The sequence below is a fragment of the Equus quagga genome, chromosome 16 (assembly GCF_021613505.1).
Source record: "Equus quagga isolate Etosha38 chromosome 16, UCLA_HA_Equagga_1.0, whole genome shotgun sequence".
NCBI lineage: Eukaryota > Metazoa > Chordata > Mammalia > Perissodactyla > Equidae > Equus > Equus quagga.
The window spans coordinates 63,248,980-63,268,045 of NC_060282.1; the positions used below are offsets into that span (position 1 = coordinate 63,248,980).

Here is a 19,066-nt window from a genome sequence, read left to right on the forward strand (position 1 = left end):
CTTATTCTGCATTGCTGCTGATGTCCAGCACTTGTCAAAACCTCTATCCGTCAAGGCCTTCAGAAAGACTTGCAAAATGACAGATCAGGATGTCTGAGTTGATGGAGCCCCAGGAAAAATAGAACAGATAGAAAATTCATGACTCTAAACTACATCAAAGTGACTTCTGTCAACATCATGTCAAAAGAACTGTTCATTTTTAGAGGTCTTTTTTTTTAATTATATAAACACTTTTTTGAGCATGAGCTAAGTGTAATAAAAAAATTTTCCTGGTGTACAGTATGATCATCCAAATGTTCCAAAAATATACTTTAGATCATCCAGGAATAAGGAAAATTCTAATAGTAGACACTGTCTGCCAGCTAAAACCAATGACATTCAAGAGAGATGTATGAAGATACTATCGGCTTAAAATAGGACAAACCATCTGGCTATAAAGGAACAAAAGTATATTTTTTGCATATTTTTTGGACCCATCAAATTTCTACAACTGGATTAAATTTTATTCTTCTACAATCCATTTTCATCCATTTTTTGCTTAGTGTGACAATTCTAAAACACTAATTCAGTGTTATTTTCCTAAACAGGTTTCTTAAAATATCTGGCATTATTTTAACTTTTTAAAAATCACTGGAAAACCCTGATAGTGCATAATTCCCTTAAATTATTGCTTTCAGAAGAAAGTACAAAATAAATGGCTTATAATATGCAGTACTGCATACGCAGAACCACCCCATAATCACATTCAAAGAGTCATTCACCGAATGAAATATGAGTTGCATAAATCTGGAAATGACCACTCTCCCGTTTTAATTCTCAACACCTTTCAGGGAGGATGGCTGGCTCCTGGTGCTAGAACCCAGGCGACTTGATTCCCACGGCTCATATGTCACTGAAATAAACAGGATAAGTGACCTTGTGAAGTCAAGACCACACACTATGCAATATGTGTATACACAGAGCAGACAGGAGGGGAAAATACATACAATCCACCACACGCACACATGCGTGCACGCATGTGCAGGGACACATGCATGAACAGGCACACACGAATCAGAAAGAGGAATCAAACGTGCAACTTCCACAGTCACTGTAACTGTCCATGATACTGTCAATCACTTACACAATTCGTTTAGCTAGGATTCAGCAATTTTTACATCAGTCCTATCTAACATCTACCCTTACAGAGACCATCTATAATCCCTAGAATAGTGGCTGCCGCCTCAGTGCACTCGTCCAGTTGCAAAAAAAGCCCATTATCTGTAACCAGAAAGGTTTGCTTACCTCCAGAATGACAAAAGATCTCAAAACTAATGACCGCTTCCAGTTTTGAGAGAAGAAGCTTGCTTCAAAACGGTCCCATTGCATTGTGTCTAAATATGTATGGGAAGTACCATCCATTAATACAAAAGTAGGACAAGATCACCATTTCTTATTATAGCCAGAACTCAATATATCTTGTGTCCTACTTACGAAAAGATGTTTATTACCTGTAAGTGTACAGAGGTGTGGGTTTCACAGCAGCCGTGACTGGTAATAAGCCTCTTTTTCTCATTTACATTGATAGCAAGCATTAGTGAAGATATATGCATTTCATTTCATGGTTCAGAAAGAACAAAGTATATGTATATGTGATAGCAGTGGGTGGTTAATGAAATGGTCTGACAAACATAAGCTAATACATAATCATACCAGAATGTGAACTGGAACACCTGTTCCTGCTTCACAGACTTGCAATTCTTAAGGAAAAGTTACCATTCTCAAGGATTGAAGCCACTACTATTTAGACATCAATATGCTCCAAGGAAATTTTAGTCACTTTTTTGTTGTTGTTGTTTCAATCACTGAAGGGTGGCTATTTTAATGATATCAAATCTCTTTTGCTTGTGTCCTAAGAGTAATGAAAACTTCACACATGCATGAAGCTCCAGTAATTATTTTAAACTGCCTTCTGTTGTCCCCCTGAGGAACACGGTGGTATTTGTTTGATGCAGTTTAATTAGTGTCAGGGTAATTAATGCTATGCTATCTACATGAGATCAAAACCCTTTCTTTGTAACACTCTGGTAACTGAGAACTAAGAAAAGGAAGCGTTTTGAAAACGTCGAGGCATGGTGTTAACCTGGGTTCATGAGTAAACCGAATTGCTCATCTCTTCCTCCACGCTTCACCCAAATGGCATTTCAGTCCCTCCCAGGACAAGATCAGACCCGTAATACATTGGAACCACACCGTCAGGGAAAAGACCCAGTGGCTGCTATGGAATTAAATTCTTTTTTTATGGTTATAATCAAATTAACTAAAACATTCACGGTCACCAGGCACCTTTCGCCATAGTTTAATCTTTTAATAATGAAATAGCAAACTTTTGCACTGACAGAGAACTGGAGTCCCTTGTAAACAGAGTGTGATATCACCATGTGCTGATATATTTTTTCAAATAAAAGAATCATTTGGTTTAATGAATGAATGCAATTCTGCTTAAAATGCCTGAATAAAATTTGCATTTAATAGAAGGTATAGATATTCTCTCTATTTGACAATAATGGTAAGAGAGGAAAAACAGAGATAGGCGAGGAGAGAAGTTAAATACACAAAAATTCCAGACACACATATAATGTGCAATACCATAAATCCTTTTTAACTGTTTCTTTGGTAATAAGCAATGGCGGTATAAATCTCCCAAAACACAAACTCAAGCTGATCACAGGCTTAAGGAAATGGCTCCAGTTATCTTGACTTGATAAATTATTGTATCCTAGAGGTTATTCCAGTTTCTAATAAAGCACTGAGGCTAACAAACAAAAATAAAAAGATCAACCATTTTCTTTATTTTATAACAGATGAAATTACAGGCTACACAGGATAGACACAATGGCACTGAATTTATTTTTACTCTCAAAAATGCACCATGCAATGTTCATTGCGGAACAAGACCGGCGCTTTAACACAACGATGATAACCAGCATTAGACTGATAACATTTTTTATGGGAAGGGGAGGCTTAGTGGCACATATCTAAAAAATAAACATGACTGGTTTAAAGTCAAACCAAATGGATTTAGCCATTACATAAGTATACTAAGCATGAAAATAGCCTCTGTGCTGCACAAGAAATGAACAAAGAAAAATACTTCAAGAGGGTACAAATGTTAAGTCTATAGTGGTTATGAAATTGTGTCAGCATCCATCAGCGGCTGAAATTAAGGTTAACGTTATAAAATGAAATTCACTGGCTCAGGCTGGCGGCATATCACAGCCTAGGCGGGTTTGTGCTGAATGCATCTTCTTGAGGTCATTCATTACCAAATCCCTAGTAGGATCAGCTGACTAGCAAAATATGTTCTTTCACATCTTCGGTTCTGCTTCCCGCAACTTAGTTGTTTATCAATTAAAGTGATAAATACAAGTGACTTTGATAACACAAGAAACAAATTATGTAGTCAAGTAACCTCCAGGAGCCCTGCAGTAAGAACTGCGTGCAAAGTTCAACAACTGTGAAGGAACTATTAAAGAGGACACACAAACAAGTGACCTTGACTGACAAACGCACTTCATTCCAGCAATAAACAGCGGTGGTGCTGATAACTGTTCATTGGCGCAGAGAGTAATTACCTATCTGTCAGCGTTGCTGGTGTGTGCGAAATAGTATAAATGAAACATACATAATGTACGGCAATAACACCGGGCATGCAGAACCTGATGTATTATCATCATTCTCAGGACCCAGGTTTATGTGGCTGCCACCACTGAGTAAATGCCTTCTAGCCATGATAATTTCATTCTAATCTCTGTTCCATATTATAATTTTCATAGCTAAAAGATACTGAGGAGCAATACGTTTCAATCAAGGGCTAAACAGAACACAACCTGTAACTGGGTATTTTATACACCTATATATTTTTTTCTTTCAAAAAATTTAGTCAATTTATGAAGAGACTGAAATAAGCTGTAAATTTATGGGTGGCAACCCTGTCTGTACCAATGTCACCATGCTGGGGATGGGCTGAAAGGGGCTTATAAAAGGGTTGGGGGCTTTGTCTCCCATTTCTTTCAACAAGGCAAAATTCTATCTTTTTAAATGTTTCTACTCTGTTACAAAATATAAGGTGAGAATGCCTTTTTGACCAAAATAAAAGATGGCTCCTATTCAATAGGAGAAAAACAATCATCTAGTTTCTAAGACAAATTATCTTGATTTGCATGAACTGCTTAACTATGTAACAGAAGCACAGAATAATCTCTTGCACCATGATACTCCACTATTCTTATAAAACCATCGATTCGTGCATGCTTGTTTATTTTTTTCCTTCAATGCAAATGTAATTTGATGACACCTCTAAATCAAGAAACCAGGAAAATCTAAGTATCGGCTAGGCCATCAGGACAAACCCCTTGTCTCAAGGATGAAGCATTAGAAACCCTCAGTTAACAGGGTGAGTAAGAGAAAGCAGCGTATCACAAACTACGTAATAGTAACAGCTGTTGGTCAACTGGTTCTGCCACTCAGAAAGGGAAGAGAATATATGAATACTGAGAAAAGATATTGGCACATTTGATTGTTTTTATCTAGTCCTCTTATCTTTACAGCAAGAGTGCATATTTTGGAAACTTTGGGTAGATTGAACTAATAATTAATGCAGTAGTCTGCCTTTTTAAAGAAGGATTTTAATCGATCATACAATGTCACACGAGTGATTTCAACAATGGAAGGACCTCATCTTCATTCTTTAACTTTTCGTTTGCTCGTTTCTCAAAATGGTTTTCTAAAATTAATATTGTAGGTGATAAATGAAGTCCTAAAAGGAGATTATGCAAACCAGAGAAAGAGCTCAAGTTTTTCTTCAGGGTTATCCTTTAGTTTTCTGCATTTTTCTTTCTATATTCCTAGTCAGGAGAGAAAGCAATCAAAAATACTAAATTCTACTAAGTTGCTCAGGAGATGCTATGTTAACTCTCAGAGAAGCACTTCTATTTTAAAGAAGAGACAAGGCTGAGATAACCCTTAACATGAAGAAATAAAAATTTGGGGCTGGCCTGGTGGCACAGCGCTTAAGTTTGCACGTACCACTTCGGTGGCCTGGGGTCCACCAGTTTGGATCCAGGGTGCAGACTTATGCACTACTTGTCAAGCCATGCTGTGGCAGACGTCCCACATATAAAACAGAGGAACATGGGCATGGGTGTTATCTCAGGGCCAGCCTTCCTCAGCAAAAAGAGGAGGATTGGTGGCAGATGTTAGCTCAGGGCTAATCTTTCTCAAAAAAAAAAAAAGAAAGAAAGAAAGAAAAAGAAAGAAAAATTTACTTTTCTGAGTTCCTCAGATCATAATATTAAGTAGCTTGTTGATTCTACGAATGCATCATCCACTTGCTGTTTCAAGTCATTCATTTTTCAATTTCAAGTCATTCAATCAAACCAGTATTTCAGGATACCCTGTCAAAAGGCATATCTAGGTAGATGAATAATGTCTATAAGCTCTACAGCTAGATCTTAATCATTGCAACAGTCCCCCACTTGACTCATATGATACTTCTTACTTGCGGAACATAAGTCTTTCTTGATGTATACCATTATATGTTTTACATGTAGGATTAGGAATATAGTATGTATCAGAACACAGACAAAAAAGTTTCAGGAAAAGGTATTATCCTATTTCATGGATTCTAAGAACAACAGCACATTTTTTACATCTTAACTCTTTGAGATGACTTCTTACAGTCTCTGCCAGCCAGGTGGCAGCTGTTGACACCTTTGGTAAGATCAAGAGGGCTCCAGCATCAAAGCATCTTGAACTTGACTCTTGACTCTTGCATTCAAGGAAATACAGTATTTCATGCTAATCTGGCTTTGAGGAACATCTGTTACATGTTTATCTTAAAATGGTCCTGATTACAATCATATTTTAACAATATCCAACTGAATATTTTATGTTGCTATATAGATTATGTTTGTGTGACACACAAACATCTAGTTAAGTTAATTGATTAAATCAAACAACTGGTTGACTTAATTTAAACTTACCTAGTTCCACTGACTGTATTAGGACCATATGGACCTTGCATTGGATGGACTGAGGCATTTCTCTCTGTGGCCTGCTCAATAATTAACCATGATCACACTTACTGGTGATTCTCAACCTAGGAATGGGGCAGAGAGCCAAGGGACTCTTTCAGTCATCTCCAGCTCCAGCAAAGGGACAAGTGACTTCCTCCCTCCAGCTGAGAAGCACTGCCCTGGGGGCCAAATGTGTCTAGTGGGGTGTGTCTTGTCACTCTGGTGTGTTAGGGTGGTAAAAATATTGAGAACCAGTGGAGAGTATAATCTGCATAATTCAAAACAAGTTGGGGGGGAAAGACAACCTTTCCATAATTTTCTCAAATAGCCCCAAGGATATTTATCTGCAAATGGTGATTAGAATTCTCCTTATATACCAGAGAACTGCTATTGCATTGCACAGTCATTATTGTCAGTGCTTGAAACCTAACTTTTTTCAATAAATACGTGTTCCATAAGTAAATGAATGAATCAATGAGTCAATGAGTGGTATTCTCCAAATCGGATTAGTTATCTTATAAAAATGTATACTATCCTAATTGGATGTTGCAAAGCTCATGCCAAAAAATAATCTCAAAACGTTAAGCACAAAATACTCTATCATGTTCTTTGGTGTTATAAGGGTTTTTTTTTAATTATTTAGGATTGATGGTTTTGCAGTTAAAGTATACTTTTAAATCAGAAATTAACTTTTACTATATGGCTTGGTGCTGATAATACTGAGGTATGTACAGTGTAGTTGCCTTCTTATAGGCAATATACTTGATTAATTTTGAACAATTTAACAGTGAAAGATTAATTAAGAATTTCATCCAGTACAGGCCATCTTTCTTTTCCAATTACATTCCTTTAGAGCCACTGTAACTGTTTTAATAATTGTACTGAAATGGTAGAAAGTATCAAGATAATTCAGTGATTCAGTGAGAACAATAAAATTCAGAAATGTGGTACTTTGATATTTGGAGCATTTAACACTGTCATGTATATATAAGCCTTCTGAACTCTAACAGGTTATTATAACCCAGGAGGCCTAAAATCAGCCTTAAATTTTTTTATTTATATAAGAAATACGTCTTACTAAATATCTATTTGAAAATACTTCATACAAAAAACAGCATTAAGAAATCCTCTAATTAGATGCTAGCAGATTTCAAGCTTATGATAACATTTCTCTCTGAAAATATATTCAGTAGAATTTTCTTTGAAACAAAAGCACACCCTATTCAGCTGTAAACTTGATCCTAACACAAAGAAATTTTAGAGTACAAAAATTGACTATGAGACTCTGAGTAAAATGTGCTAATAATGAGTATAAGGGAAAAATTTTGTTAGATTTTTTTTTTTTTTTTTGAGGAAGAAGAGCCCTGAGCTAACACCTGCTGTCAATCCTCCACTTTTTGCTAAGGAAGACTGGCCCTGAGCTAACATCCGTGCCCATCTTCCTCTACTTTATATGTGGGATGCCTACCACAGCATGGCTTGCCAAGTGGTGCCATGTGAGCACCTGCGATCCAAACTGGCAAATCCCGGCCCCCTGAAGCAGAATGTGCCAACTTAACCTCTATGCCACCAGGCCGGCCCCTAAGTTAGATGCTTTTTTATACTCTTAAGCTAGGAAAATAGTTCTTCTCGAACCAATCATTCTTCCCATATACTAACTGAGAAATTGTTAATAACTTAAGTACGTAACTTCTCATCTTTCTAATTTTGGTACTCAAGATCCTAATTCTAACGGAATAAAAATAGATGTCAAAGTTTAGTAATTGTCAAAGTTTCCTTCACTTATTTGGTTTCTGATAAGCAATTTGCAGCAAGAAATCTTGGTTGCTTCAGGACAATAGAAATAAGTTCTTGTCCTAAATAACAACTCTAGTATTCTTATCAATTGGATTTAATTAGGTCCCTTCCATCCCCTATCAAAAATATTAAAATAACTCTAATAAACAATGATGTTGCTGGATAGAGAGGCTATCCCGCATCATCACCAAGAACCAGCTTTCATGCAAGACCTGGGTTGCACCTGTCACATTACATCTTACCTCTTTCAATTTCATCTCTAAAGTAGCGTAGTAATAGTAATGCCTCATTGGCACATAGTAAGCCCTCCAGAAATGACAGCAAATATTATTATCAGAAAAGTGTTTTTTAAAAGAAGGTATGTAGACCACTATCAAACATGGAATTGAGCAATACATCTACGTAATGCCATCTAGTAGCTCATGGAATCAGAATTTGTATTAGAAACCCTGAATGATTCAGCTTTAAACAATAACACATTAGTATGCATTTAGAATCTACACCCGAATAACTCAAAATGCATATGCTATGCAACATATGTGTGCACCAAACAAGACTTCAAGAGAGAAAATGAAAGTCTGAGAGTTCTACTAAGATAATACTTTCATCCTTAATGGAGTTCATTTTCATTTAGTTTTGAGGGTCCCTAGAGGCCAACAAAATGAATATCCCAGCCAACATTATTTCCCTAATTCCAGAGTCTATTATCTATTTCAACATGTTTGTCTGATTCAAGGCCACAGTCCCCTGATAACTGACTAGTCAATCAGCTTTCTGATGTCATCTCCTGGTAGAAGTTCTTTCTTAGGCAAAAGTATAAACCGAAGGGAGTTTATTTGGTACCGAAGAGTAACCTCTTCCTCTCTTTTGAGTGAACAGAGACCTCACAAATCCAATCAGACTATAGCTGTTTAAAAAGTCAACAGATTCTACTGCAAATATGACTTTCAGTCAAAAGCTAATCACTGGGAATGGAATTCAGCTGTCATCTGAAATGAAAAGTCTCCCCAGTCACTAACGTGGCAGGGATCTACTGGGTAGTCAGTTATTCCCAAGTTATACTAGTAAGCCATTTCACCAAAACATTAACATTTATTAATTTAGTTTTGGGTTTTTTTCCCATTTTCTTGGACTCTAAGTTGTTTTTCTAAAGACTTAAAGTCCAAAATCAAATGTAAAGTTCTCTTTGACCAATCACAAACTCTGGACTTCTGAAGGTTTTATTGGTAAACATACATAGGAAATGAGATGAGACCATTTTTTTATAATTCACTACTGAAGTATATCTAGAAATAGAGATACACTGCTGTATGCGGGGCAGTGACAGAGGGGAGAGGTGGAGGGAAGCTATGCTGGGAATCAGAAGTGTTAATGACATCCTAATCTCCTCAGGTTTGCTGGTGTTTCTTTCACAATATCCAAATATGTACAATGGCCTCTGGGAGGAATGGCTAAGGACAGAAAGAACAAATGAACTGCTCTTTCCTTCCTTGTCTGATTGTATGTCAGTTGGTCTCAAGTCATCTGGATTGATTCACAGATGTTGGACAACAGAATATAAATCTTATCTAAACTAAATATGGAATCTTGAGTGTAAATTTTATCTAATGTATATATTTCTCTTAGAATTATAAAATATTTGAATGACATCTTAGCTTTACTCTCTAAAACTTACTGAGGTTGGATGCTCTATGATATCACCTTCTGCTCCCTACTTGGTCCTCGTTGCTGCTGCTAGTTCACCCTGTTCAACAAGACATCCTCATTCTATCCCCACAATCAGCCAATACCCTACCCTTTTCTTTGGTACCTCGTAAAACTTATCTATCACTAGTTAGTTGTATGTGAAATCTTTAAGGAAAGCAGTCTCCCATGAAAAATGACAAAGATATGAGTAAAATATTTTTTAAAAGTATAATGTCAATATCAGGATTATTAGGCAGCCTAGACCGTTCGGTCTGTTGCTTTATGTTCTGTGTGTGATATGCTCCCATTTAACCACTGGATGCCAAATACCAAAGAGTTTCTAGAAGAAGATGACTGGAGAGATGCCATATAATAAATTTAAAAGACACCTGAAAAGCTTCCAAGAAAGAGAATAAAAGAACCAAGAACAGAACGTGTAAACAAAGTGTAGAAGAGCTAAGCATTTTGTAGTGATTGAAATATGATACCTCCACACTGATCATCATGAGCTCAACTAGGGTTTCTGAAATAATACCATCATTTTCATAGTCAATATTTTAACGATGATTTTTAAAATTTATCTTACTTTTCTGAATTGTTTTATTAGAAATTCATTATTTTTTGAAATACAGCTTTAAAATATTCTGCATTCTTGAATGTATATAAGTGCATATAATACATGCATTCTGATCTCTTAAATATTCAACACTAAAAGTATTAGTTACTAAAATCACAGCACAAATAGCAAAATCATAGTCAAAAATATTTATATAAACTTTTCCCTCAAACAAAGCCTGAATATATTTGTAAATGTGTGTGTGTGTGTGTGCGTGTGTGTTTTAGAGGGAACATTCTTTCCACTGATTTTGTGTAGCTAGGTGGAGGGATTTCCCCTAGATAACACAATTGCTCTCTGCTCTGCCCTGTACTCCCCTCCTCCTTTGCCTCCCCCCAAAGAGGAAATGATTTGTCTTACTGTGGGTGACAATGATCTGACATGAATTGCTCCATGTTATCCAAGGGGTGGAGCTAACTTGAAAATGTAGAAGCAGTGGGGGATTCTTTTCTTCTTCCTTATCAGCTCCAGACCAAAGGGGACAGAGAGAGTCTTGACAAGGTACGTGTGCTCTGAAGACACAATTATTCCTTAGGTGGGCCATCATGTCCACATGTTGGGAAGAAGAGCCAAAATAAACAATGTATTGCAAACCCTTTCAGTTGTAAACGTCAACTCTCATTTTTCCAACCAGCTTGATGAACAACAAATTCGATATTTTGATTTCCATCTTTCTGTCTCCTGCCTTATTTATCAGTTGTTTTTGAAGAAAGTGTAGAGTGAGAAGAAAGGAGTATTATGCACTGAATTCTCATGGCTCCCCAAAAATCTCTAATGGTATAGGTGTGTGTTGGGGGGGAGTGTGTATGTATAGAATTGAATATATATATATATATACATATATATACACATTCAAGTAATGCTTCATTACTACTCAGAATGTATATAAATGTATTAGTGGAATCATGAAAATTATTAAGAAACTAGAATTCTGGAAATCATAAGGCTATTCATAAAAAACTGGACTGTTTTCTATGTTCATTATTTTGATTGTATATTTCACAAAGAATGAAAGAGTTCTGAACGATATTAAAACTGAGATACCTTAGGGCTAGTCTGGATGGAACCATAATTTGTGTTAAAAGCACAAGAAAAAGGAAAAATAGTATAAATAATGTGTGGCTTTTCCAAAGAAGAAAAAAGAAAATATCAAGTTAGAAAGTTCTCTCCTCAGAAGCACTTAAGACGTCGAAAATTAAGCACAATAGATAGCAAAGGATTTGATTTCTGAGTTAGTTTCCCTATGCAGATTTTTATTTCCCATCAGATATTTCACCTCACATTTCACCATTTGGGAACAATCTGTTTTAGTCTGATTTCATGACTGATTGCGTCATGCCACAATATTTGGCAGTATTTTCCGTAGACTGTACCAAACACAGTTTTATCAGATAACAACAATGGGGCTCAGTTCATTTTTCTGAGGGTATTGTTTAAGCAGAAGACAATCACAGTAGATTCAATCTCATGGATTGCATGAGTCTCGAAACCAGTCCGTGTGATTTTGGAATCTCTCTATCCTCTCCTAGCCTACCAGTGTCGCCAGCTAAGTTATAAAGCACAGACCTGACCAGGTCATCGCTTCTCTCGAAAGCTCTCAATGTCTTCTCAAGGTACAGACAAAATCTAGACTCTATAAAGTGGAGTCTGAGGTGTCTATTATCTGGCTGTAACCTACTTTAAAACACAATCAGGGCCCGTCCCCGTGGCTGAGTGGTTGAAGTTCGGCATGCTGCACTTCGGTAGCCCAGGGTTCAAAGGTTCAGATCCCAGGTCTACTGGGATGCAGGCCTACTCCACTCATCAGCCATGCTGTGGAGGCATCCCACATACAAAGTAGAGGAAAATTGGCACAGATGTTAGCTCAGAGACACTCTTCCTCAAGCAAAAAAGGAGGAGGATTGGCAATGGATGTCAGCTCATGACAAATCTTCCTCAACAAAACAGAACGAAACAAAACAAAAACACAGTCACTCATCCATGAAGTCCAGTTAGACTGGACTGTTTGCCATTCCCTAAACTTGTCTTGAATTTTTTCTTCCCACTTTCTTTGCTCACATGGCTGCCTTTGCTCTCACATTGTTTCAAGTCCAACCTACCCATTTTGCAAGGTCAAATACCATTTCTCTTTCATCTGTTCATACATCACTCATTCATGGAGTAGACTCTGTTTAAGCAATTCCTATATGTCAGACACTGTGGTAGACCCTTTCTCTCTTAGGACACTTACCAAATTTAGATTCAGAAACCTGCTTTATATATTACTGTGGGCTTATAGTACCTGGCACATAGAAGAAACTCAATAAATTTCACCAATAGATCAATCAATGGTTGAGTTACAGATGAGCATGTAAATACAAAGCACTTTGCAAAATAGAGATAACGTATTATAACGTTTTTATTTATATTTATATAAATATATAATATATATATAAACATAAAGCACCTTATAAAAATAGACAAAATATCTTACTTTCAATTTAAGCTTAATATTTAAAATTATATAAAATATTCAAACAACTTAATTTTAAAAGAAAATACCTACTTTGTAGCAGTTTAAAGCAGAAAAACCCCCGCAAGACCTTAAAGAATAAAACTACACATAACTTTTTCAGCTTAAAAATACCTTCTCCACCATCATCACAAACTGTACATATAGAAACAAGTACATTACAGCTTGCGCATTTCCATTCCGTATTCTTAGAAGGGGGAGGGGAGATGTGAGGCTAGGGGGAGGGGTGGAGTAAAAGTTCCACTTTTCAAATCTTTCAAAGTTTAATCCACCAGAAGAAGACAATGCCAGAGGTGCTAGGGCACTTTAGCTTTAATAATATTGGTAATATTTTTTGTCATCTCAGCACAGAGATGTAGAAAAATCTCCTACAACTACTTGAACAGCAGAATCACTGCAAACCTGCTCTCTACTTTTACACTTCACAGCTGAATGCTACTGGTTTCATAGCTTCATGGTAAACCCACCGGCATCTCTCCAGATTGGCGGCCCCGCAGCTCTGGGACCCATTACTGCAGAGCAGCCCATCACTATTGGCTCTCTGGGAAGGGGCAAATGGTGGCACTAAAAAGAGGGTGAGGTGTCAAGGGAAGGTCGTCTGCCCAGTGTTGATCTTGTCATCTGTCACTCTCTGAAATGAGCCCCTGCCTTAGAGAAGGAAGCCCAGAGAATTCCCATGCGCATCTCCATTCTAATCTTGTCTCCAACTCAACTTCCAGTTAGTTCTTTGGAAAGCCAGCCAAGGGGGCAGTTGCTATTCAGTAAGGCAGAGATACTGAGAAGGCCCTCTTGTGAGGGTTATCTTAAATTCCAAATTCTCTTATAATATGCCTTCCTTCTAGATAATAATGTAGAATTTGATTTGAATCTTTCAAATAAGCCTTGCTCAGAAAGCCATCAACTCAGGCATCAACTCAACAATGCTAATTGCAATTTACAATGTGCAACGTAGCATGTGCTAATAGTCTTATTATGTACCTTCAATAATGCGGGTTTAAAATTATTTCTGTCTTGGTGACTACGTCTCACTTCCATAAATACTTAAGGAAAATGATTTTATGGCCATCTTCACTTTTGTCTTCTGTACTATTATTATCGTACACCTCACAGGATTCTTTTGAGAATGAAAAGAGATTAAGTAAAGAACCTCACAGACTACCCAACAGAGCACCGGCAGATGTTGACAATTTAGGAAATCACACCCAGCAGCAGCAGCAGCAGTAACAGTAGTAGTAACATTTGGAGTAGTAGTAGCTCCTAGCCTGGCTTTTCTTTTGTAATTAATAATCTTGTTGAAATTCATATCCTAAAACTCTAAAAACAGGAATCCAACTTGTATCTACAAAAATAGCACTCTCGCAGACAAAATATAGATACAACAGCAATCCTTTTTTAAAACACTTCTCTGCAACTAGCCATTTTAAGCAGCACTTATAATCTAGAGCACAGAATAGGGAACAAGCTGGCCTGCCCAAGGGCAATTTTTCTACCATTAACTCAATGCTAGAATCATCATATCACTTTAAAAGCAGGAAGATAAATACAGAGTCATAATTTTGTAATGTGGTATGTATTATCACCACTTGATTGTGCATTTTGAATTTGCATTTTGAAAGGACTTTGTTCTGTTCATGGTTGCAGCTCCAGCTGTGAACTGCCACATTACAGCCAATCAAGATATGTTCATTGAATAAATGCTTGAGTTTTTATAAAAGTAGATACATTTCTGCCTGCCTCATTATACACACACACACACACACACACACACACACACTGTTTTATAATACTGAAATTTTCTTAAACGAGAGAGAATAACCAAAGAGAAAAGAAAATTCAATATAAGAGAGAACACTTAGGTTGAACATCTATATACACACATGGGAAAAGAGAGGTACAACCAGATTCTATAGCACATTGTATAGAGTTCTATCTGCATATCACTGCTTGATAACATTTTATGTCTATATTGATCTTCTCTCCTGAACTGTAAGTTCCTTGAGGATGCTTATTCATCTTTACCACATCAGAGAAATTCAATAAAATACTAGTTGGCCGAATGGATAGAGAGCTGAATAACAACTTAATAAATAGCACTATCAAACAAAAATTGTCAGTGTATTGTATGAGATTTGTGAAGTGATCTGTTTGAGGACCCAACCTTAGGTAATTTAAAACTAAGTTTCAAATTAAACACACTGATACCAAGAATCTTAACTGCATGCCAGAACAAAGTCCAACACTATTAAAAGAAATACAACAAAATTCAGCACCCCAAAATAAAATCCTCTATGTCCAGCATGCAATAAAAGCTACCATGCATGCAAAGAAGAAGGAAAATAGAAAAAAAAATCAATCAATAAAAGCTGCCCCCAAAAATGAGACAGTGAGGATAAAATTAGCAGACAAGGATGTTAAAATGGCAAATATAAACATGCTCCATTGGTTCAAGAATGTAGAGGAAAACATAAACTTGAAAACAAATTGGAGATACAAAAAAACGAAAATTCTACACATGAAAAATATCTGAAATGAAACTACACTGGATGACATTAACAGCAGATTAGATTAGATACTGTAGAAGAAAAGATCAGTCAACTTGAAGAAACAGAAATTGAAACTATCGAAAAGGAAGAAAAATAGAAATAAAAGATGTAAATAAGAGAAAGAATGACCTGTGGGACAATATAAAGCAGTCTAAGCAATGCAAGTAATTGAAATTCCAGAAGGAGAAGGGAGGGAGACGAAAATGTTTTCCAAGAATAATGGCCCAAATTTTTCCAAATTTGACCAAAATTATAAACTCACGGATCTCGCTTTTTACATTATGCTATCTCATAGAAAGTGCATATTGGATATATAAAAATTCATCAACATAATTTAATGTTTGCCTAATAAATTGCAAACACTTATGTGGCACCTACCATATTCTAGACCCTGTTCTAAAAGTTTCACAGGTAGTAAGCCATATAATTCTCACAACCTGAGGAGGTAGGAGCCCTTATTATCCCCATTTTATGGATAAGGACACTGACTCCCAGAAATATTAGGTAGTATGCTCAATATAGCCCAACTCTTAAGTGGATTTAAGACTCAAACCCACGTGGTCTGGCTTCAGCATCCAAGTTCTTAGCCACTGTGCTATAGGGCCTCTGTTCCATCTGTGCAAGGGATAGACATTGACACTTTAAAACTCAAACTGGAGCCAGAACTGCCCATTTTTATGCTAAACATAATTTAAAAACAATTCAATTCAATAGTGGTTTTTAGAAACAATATCAATTTACCCCCTTATCGCCCAGGATTCAGAATTATGTCAATAAATGTGTGCAAATTCATAAGCAAACTGGCAAAAAGAGCAAGGACGTGTTAGCATTCAAATCATTGTGATCTGCCATTTAGCCAATGACTAAATCAGCAGGAAAACTGTATCTGAAAGAAGGGGCACCTGTGATTTTCTGAAGCCACGTTTAGAAAGAAAACCAAGAGCATCCAAATACCAGAGTTGTCAGCAACTTGACTCCTTCAAGCCAGAATCAAAGGGTTCTTGCTGACACATGTAGCCTCTGCTTGTCCTTTGTCACATATGTGCTTCCCCTGCAAACTGTCAGTGACTTGTCAGAATTGATCAGAAAGTCTAAGGTCATTCCTCAGTGATGGACAGATCTAGACACGACAGCGTCCCATTTCTGGTTCTGTGTCACATACCGTATGAAAACCAATGTCCCATCACACTACTCTCAGGATGAATAGCTGAATATAATGATGATGAGATTTTTAAAGGTTAAAAAAAAATCAGCAAGATAAACTCAACATTTGATCATATTTCAAACAGACATTTAATCTAATGATGCAGAGAGAAGGGATGTCTTGTAGAAAGACATAGAAACCTTTTTCCCTATGTAGGAATAAAGCTGCCCATGCCCCTTGTTTGGGAATTAAAACCATTAAACAAGCAAATCTAGCAATCAGAGAGCAGGGGACTTCAGTAAAAGACCTGAGACCCTGATGGCTCCCAAGGACTCCAACCAACAAATTACAGGCTAGAATTCTGGAAGCATCTTTGCTGCTTTCCAACATGTCTACCTTGAAATTTGGTAGAAATTAGGATCTGTGTTATACTTCAAAGATCATTATTTTAAAAACAGTGGGCATTTTAATACCTAAATTGTCTTTTCTGGAAGAGAAAGATACTGGAAAATTTTTGATGAAATTTTTTAAAACATCTGACACCAGTGAAATATACTGAGACTGTAAAATAAGTGTCATCTTACTGAGGAAGAGATGCGAAATCACTAAATGTGAACATGGTTATAAACTATATACCATATTCTTCAAAGGGGAAAAGGGACATGAAAGGACACTCCCTGGATAATTCACATAAATTACCAAACAACACTTATATTGCCCTCTCCTCACCAGGCTTCCTAACCCACCTACTTTCATTTCCTCATTGCCTCTGACTTCTCTCATTGTTATCCTTGCTAGCCACTTTATTCACTCTTATAGATTTTACTACAAAATATTGGGAAGAGGGGAGAATACATCATTCTGCCACAATTCCAGGATCTGGACTCCGTTTTACCGTAATGCAGCCATTATGTTCACCTCGAGGTTTGAAGTTGGCTAACAGTAGCTGTTTGGGGTCAGGGGAAGTTTGATGGAGCTTCCTGTGGGCAGAGTGGGCCATTCCAGGCATGTAAGGTCCCTTGTGCAATGGCAGATGCAGGATATGGGCTAACGGCTGCCATTTGTATCACTGCCTCAAAAAATATCACAGGTGGATTTTCTTCAGGGTACCTGGAAAAAGGTGAATATAAGGTAGATTCCCTCAAGAGCCTAACTAACATTCTTGTGGTAAGGCAATGACGGGTGGGTGACCTCCTTCAAGGTCATCAAGGTTCCATCTTTGTGCTACAACAATCATGATTTAAATAGTTGTGCGATACAGTGGCTTTTAAAGTGCTAAATTAGTGTTGTATAATTTTGAGGGCCCTGGGGCAGATTTTTAAGGGACTTCAACTCATGATAAACGGTGTTGGTAGGTTTTAGGACAACTATGGATATCCAAGTGACCTTATCCATCACTCAAAAAATTAGATTAAATAGAATTTAGAAGAATAAAAATTTGGAGACCTTTTTTCTTTCAGTCTATTAAATTTAATTTACTGTGTATTTTTTCCTTCCTTATCAGCAGTTCAAATTAATTTTTTTCATTGTCAACAGGCTGGACAGTCTCCTACCTCTTTAAATCCAAGCACACAGTACTTGCTAGGACTAGCCAGACCCACGGGTGTTTGGATGAGCAACCAACATTTATGACACTTGAGATAGTTCCGTGACTAACACTGTTTGTAAAATATCCTCCTCCTCCACACACTCAAATATCAGCCACTTAAAACATACTAAATTTTTATCTCCAAAATTTACACGATTAAGATCCCACAAAGCAAAGCACAAACTACCTCCTCCTTAACCCGCTTCAGCGATGAATCAACAGTGCAGTAGATTCACATATTAAGCTCGCTGTCTGTCAAGATATGAACAGTGTTGATTTCTAAAAAGAAGTCTAGAATTTTAAAAGCCAAACTGAGTTGATCAGCTAGGACAGATTGCTGCTTGTCTAAGTGACTTAGTATGTATGACAGAGCTACAAGCTGCCTTTGGGTTCACAAGTCCTTCAAAACCAAAGATCCATGCTAATGGAAACCTTTCAGCATAAAGCATCCAACAATCAGAGTTAAAGTTTTATTTATTGGCTTTGACCATCTACTTCTGTTATCAACCATAAGGGCCCATACACTTCATCAACCCCTAACAATAGCCGCAAGCTTGGACAATCTGTCTTGCGTCTTCATTGGGTAAGACTTCAATGGAACAGGCTGGATTAAAGAGCAGCCCACGCATAAAATGCAAACTCATTAAAATAAACTTTCTCAAAGGGGGAAACTTCGGTTCCAATTGATCTGAACTGTTTTTATTTCAAAGATGAAAGGCCCATTACCCAGTCATACATTCATGTGCTCTTGGTCTAAGTGCTTTCTATTTGACGACTTTAACTTTGGGTCCCTTCCCATGTCTTTTTGGAGGCTTTAGAAACATAATAGGAATTCAGCCCTTATTGAGCCTGATTGGAACATAGTATCTGTGAACCTCTCAAAAATACTTCAGACCTTTATGTTTTAATTTGCAATGGTGTCCCTTTTGTCTGCCTTACTGGCCTTTAATCTAAGGTGCAATACACCCACTTTACATTTATTTGCAGAAAAGCATTGAATACCTAAGGATTTTTTAATATACCCATTAGAAATAAAGATTTTTAAAACACACAGGTATGGTCATTCACATGACAGAATGCAAAACTGAATGAATAAAAGGATGATGTCAATGATGTTTGTTGCA

The 19,066-nt window shown here is 36.9% G+C and overlaps 1 protein-coding gene across 2 annotated transcripts in view; it reads right to left on the bottom strand.

Moving 5' to 3' along the window:
- LOC124227983 (cytochrome P450 7B1) overlaps nucleotides 1–19,066 on the bottom strand; it is a 175,282-nt gene that overhangs the window by 96,959 nt on the left and 59,257 nt on the right. The gene's annotated exons all lie outside the window — the stretch shown is intronic.